The sequence below is a fragment of the Oncorhynchus masou genome, unplaced genomic scaffold, assembly GCF_036934945.1.
Source record: "Oncorhynchus masou masou isolate Uvic2021 unplaced genomic scaffold, UVic_Omas_1.1 unplaced_scaffold_10443, whole genome shotgun sequence".
Taxonomy (NCBI): Eukaryota; Metazoa; Chordata; class Actinopteri; order Salmoniformes; family Salmonidae; genus Oncorhynchus; species Oncorhynchus masou.
Genome location: NW_027000146.1, coordinates 1 through 4,529, shown reverse-complemented (window position 1 = coordinate 4,529; position 4,529 = coordinate 1). Strand labels below are relative to the sequence as shown.

Below are 4,529 nucleotides of genomic sequence, written 5' to 3'. Positions count from 1 at the left end.
CCTACAAATCCCTGACTTTGTGCAAGTGTACCTACAAGAATTGATGTTGTTTTGAAGGCAAATGGTGGTCACACCAAATATGGATTTGATTTAGATTTTTCTTTCGTTCACTCACTTTGCACTTAGTTAATTGATAAATATAATCTATTAACATGTCTATTTTAGCCTTTTTTCCACATCTGCCTAAAACCTTCCACAGTACTTTATGTCTCCAGATATCCGCAGTTGGACCTACATTTATCAATACTTCCCTTGCATTCCAGGACTATAATTCCCAGTTTGTCCACATTTTCCCCAGCCTTTCCCTTTAAGTGGTGTCTCACCTCGGCCTCCACAGCCAGCTGGTAGGCGATCTTCAGTTCTCCTAGATGCAGAGCCAACTCAAACCTGTGTTCTGAGTCTGTTGACACAGTCAGGGCCTGCCGCCTGAAACCCTGCAGCAAGAGAGATAGAGGAGAAAGGGTTACACACACACACACACATATATATATATATAGAGAGAGTGGGGCAAAAAGTATTGAGTCAGCCACCAATTGTGCAAGTTCTCCCACTTAAAAAGATGAGAGAGGTCTGTAATTTGGTGTCCTTTGACAGCTCTTTGGTCTTGGCCATAGTGGAGTTTGGAGTGTGACTGTTTGAGGTTGTGGACAGGTGTCTTTAATACTGATAACAAGTTCAAACAGGTGCCATTAATACAGGTAACGAGTGGAGGACAGAGGAGCATCTTAAAGAAGAGGTTTCAGGTTTGTGAGAGACAGAAATCTTGCTTGTTTGTAGGTGAACAAATACTTATTTTTCCACCATAATTTGCAAATAAATTCATTAAAAATCCTACAATGTGATTTTCTGGATTTTTTTTCTCATTTCGTCTGTCATAGTTGAAGTGTACCTATGATGAAAATTACAGAACTCTCATCTTTGTAAGTGGGAGAACTTGCACAATTGTTGGCTGACTAACTACATTTTGCCTCACTGTACAACACACACATACACAAGAGAGGAAACACAGAAATGGTGTGCGTTAAGACAAATACCAATGTAAAAATACACCCTCCTTCCAAGTCTCACCTGTTTCTCTAGGAAGTGGGCGACCCTGGTCCTCATCTCTTTAGGGATGGTGGGTTGGACCCTGTCGGCCATCCCAAAGTCCCTCCTCATTACAGCTGTCTAGTACTCCGACACCAGCAGAGAGTAAGTGACGATGTTAAGCTCCTTATCACCCAGATACAGACGGTCACCCTTAGGGATGTACATAGTTCTGTATCAGACAGACATGGAGTCAATACAACACCAGTATTTTAGACCGGCAGGTACATAGTTCTGTATCAGACAGACATGGAGTCAATACAACACCAGTATTTTAGACCGGCAGGTACATAGTTCTGTATCAGACAGACAGGGAGTCAATACAACACCAGTATTTTAGACCGGCAGGTACATAGTTCTGTATCAGACAGACAGGGAGTCAATACAACACCAGTATTTTAGACCGGCAGGTACATAGTTCTGTATCAGACAGACAGGGAGTCAATACAACACCAGTATTTTAGACCGGCAGGTACAAAGTTCTGTATCAGACAGACAGGGAGTCAATACAACACCAGTATTTTAGACCGGCAGGTACATAGTTCTGTATCAGACAGACAGGGAGTCAATACAACACCAGTATTTTAGACCGGCAGGTACAACGCTCTGTATCAGACAGACAGGGAGTCAATACAACACCAATATTTTATACTGACAGATACAGTACATGGTTCTATAGCAGACAGACAGGGAGTCAATACAACTACAGAATTTTTGACCGACAGGTACAGTATATAGTCGTATAGGACACACAGACAGGGGAGTTAATACAACACCAGTATTAAGAAGGTCAGCACATAGCTAGAATGAAAAGAAACCATGTCTAGACACACAGTGACATTCTGACATTACATTTTGTAAGGCATGAATCCTTCATGTTCTTGGCCCTAGGGCACTATAAGAGTTGAGAGATATTTGACATATTGAAACACTTGCATAACAGGTAGTTTGAGGTGAAAAGGTCAATGTATCAGTCCCAGCAGGTAGGTATAGCCTTACCTGTCCAGGTGGGCGATGGTGACAATCTCTCCTCCTAGGTAGTAGTTGAGTTTGTTGACAGAGCTGGTGTAGATGAAACAGTCTCCCACCCACAGACCAGTCTTTACCACCTCCTGAATCTCACACAGCACCTAGAGAGAGGGGCAGGGGGTTGGGAGAGAAATAGAGAAATGTTATAGCAGAAAAACTAATGAAATCCTCCTGCCCAGAATCAAATATCTAGCTGTAGTGTAGTCTCACCTCGAAGGAGTCATCGATCCCGTCCTCGGTGACTCCCTCCTCGGTCTCCTGTGCTGTTGCCACTTTCTCAGCCAGGTAGCGCAGCATAAAGAAAGACTCCACCGTGGCAATACACACCAGCTCCCCGAGGAAAGAGAAGAAGAGGAGGTAACAGGAGGGTTGGATAGCTTAGGGGCAAAGGTAACAGGAGGGTTGGATAGCTTAGGGGAGAAGGTAACAGGAGGGTTGGATAGCTTAGGGGAGAAGGTAACAGGAGGGTTGGATAGCTTAGGGGCAAAGGTAACAGGAGGGTTGGATAGCTTAGGGGAGAAGGTAACAGGAGGGTTGGATAGCTTAGGGGAGAAGGTAACAGGAGGGTTGGATAGCTTAGGGGAGAAGGTAACAGGAGGGTTGGATAGCTTAGGGGAGAAGGTAACAGGAGGGTTGGCTAGCTTAGGGGAGAAGGTAACAGGAGGGTTGGCTAGCTTAGGGAGAAGGTAACAGGAGGGTTGAATAGCTTAGGGGAGAAGGTAACAGGAGGGTGGGATAGCTTAGGGGAGAAGGTAACAGGAGGGTTGGATAGCTTAGGGGAGAAGGTAACAGGAGGGTTGGATAGCTTAGAGGAGAAGGTAACAGGAGGGTTGGCTAGCTTAGGGGAGAAGGTAACAGGAGGGTTGAATAGCTTAGGGGAGAAGGTAACAGGAGGGTTGAATAGCTTAGGAGAGAAGGTAACAGGAGGGTTGGATAGCTTAGGGGAGAAGGTAACAGGAGGGTTGGCTAGCTTAGGGGAGAAGGTAACCGGAGGGTTGAATAGCTTAGGGGAGAAGGTAACAGGAGGGTTGGATAGCTTAGGGGAGAAGGTAACAGGAGGGTTGAATAGCTTAGGGGAGAAGGTAACAGGAGGGTTGGATAGCTTAGGGGAGAAGGTAACAGGAGGGTTGGCTAGCTTAGGGGAGAAGGTAACAGGAGGGTTGAATAGCTTAGGGGAGAAGGTAACAGGAGAGTTGGGTTGCTGTGAAGAGGAGGTTACAGAAAGACTGGATGTCTGTGTGGTGGAGGTAACATGAGGATTGGGTCGCTATGGGGGGAGGTTACAGGATGATTGGGTCGCTGTGGGGGGAGGTTACGGGAGGGTTGGGTCACTGTGGGGGAGGTTACGGGAGGGTTGGATGGCTTAGGGAGAAAGTAACAGGAGGGTTGGGTTGCTGTGAAGAGGAGGTTACAGAAAGACTGGATGTCTGTGTGGTGGAGGTAACATGAGGATTGGGTCGCTATGGGGGGAGGTTACAGGAGGGTTGGGTCGCTGTGGGGGGAGGTTACAGGAGGGTTGGGTCACTGTGGGGGGAGGTTACAGGAGGGTTGGATAGCTTAGGGGAGAAAGTAACAGGAGGGTTGGGTTGCTGTGAAGAGGAGGTTACAGAAAGACTGGATGTCTGTGTGGTGGAGGTAACATGAGGATTGGGTCACTATGGGGGTAGGTTACAGGAGGGTTGGGTCGCTGTGGGGGGAGGTTACAGGAGGGTTGGGTCACTGTGGGGGGAGGTTACAGGAGGGTTGGGTCGCTGTTGAGAGGGGGTTAGAGGAGGGTTGGATGTCTGTGGGGAGGAGATCAGAGGAGGATTGGATCTTTGTGGGGAGGAGGTTAGAGGAGGGATTGGTTGCTATGGGAGTAGGTACGAGGAGGGTTGGATCACTGTGTGGTGGAGGTTAGAGGAGGATTGGATCGCTGTGTGGAGGTTAAAGGAGGGTTTGGTCACTGTGGGGAGGTTACATGAGGGTTGGGTCACTGTGGGGGAGGGAGATTAGAAGTGGGTTGGAACTCTGTGGGGGAGGAAGTAAACAGGAGGATCATGTCGCGTGGGAGGAAGCTACAGGAGGTTTGGGTCACTGGGGTGGGGAGGAAGTTACAGGAGGTTTGGGTCATGGTGGGGAGGATGCTTCAGGAGGTTTGGTGACGGGGAGATGCTCAGGAGGTTTGGGTCACGGTGGGGAGGATGCTTCAGGAGGTTTGGGTCACGGTAGAGAGGATGCTTCAGGAGGTTATGGGTCACGGCGGGGAGGATGCTTCAGCAGGTTTGGGTCACGGTGGGGAGGATGCTTAAGCAGGATTGGGTCACGGTGGGGAGGATGCTTCAGGAGGTTTGGGTCACAGTGGGGAGGATGCTTCAGGAGGTTTGGGTCACGATGGGGAGGATGCTTCAGGAGGTTTGGGTCACGATGGGGAG

General features: G+C 48.3%; 1 long non-coding RNA gene across 1 annotated transcript; it reads right to left on the bottom strand.

Moving 5' to 3' along the window:
* Positions 1–329: 329 nt before the first annotated feature.
* LOC135528835 (uncharacterized) lies at positions 330–2,400 on the bottom strand. Its single transcript, XR_010453591.1, has 4 exons — positions 2,326–2,400; positions 2,086–2,216; positions 1,069–1,239; positions 330–434 (listed from the first exon to the last, which is right to left on the bottom strand). It is a non-coding gene; the product is annotated as an uncharacterized LOC135528835 (long non-coding RNA).
* Positions 2,401–4,529: the final 2,129 nt, after the last annotated feature.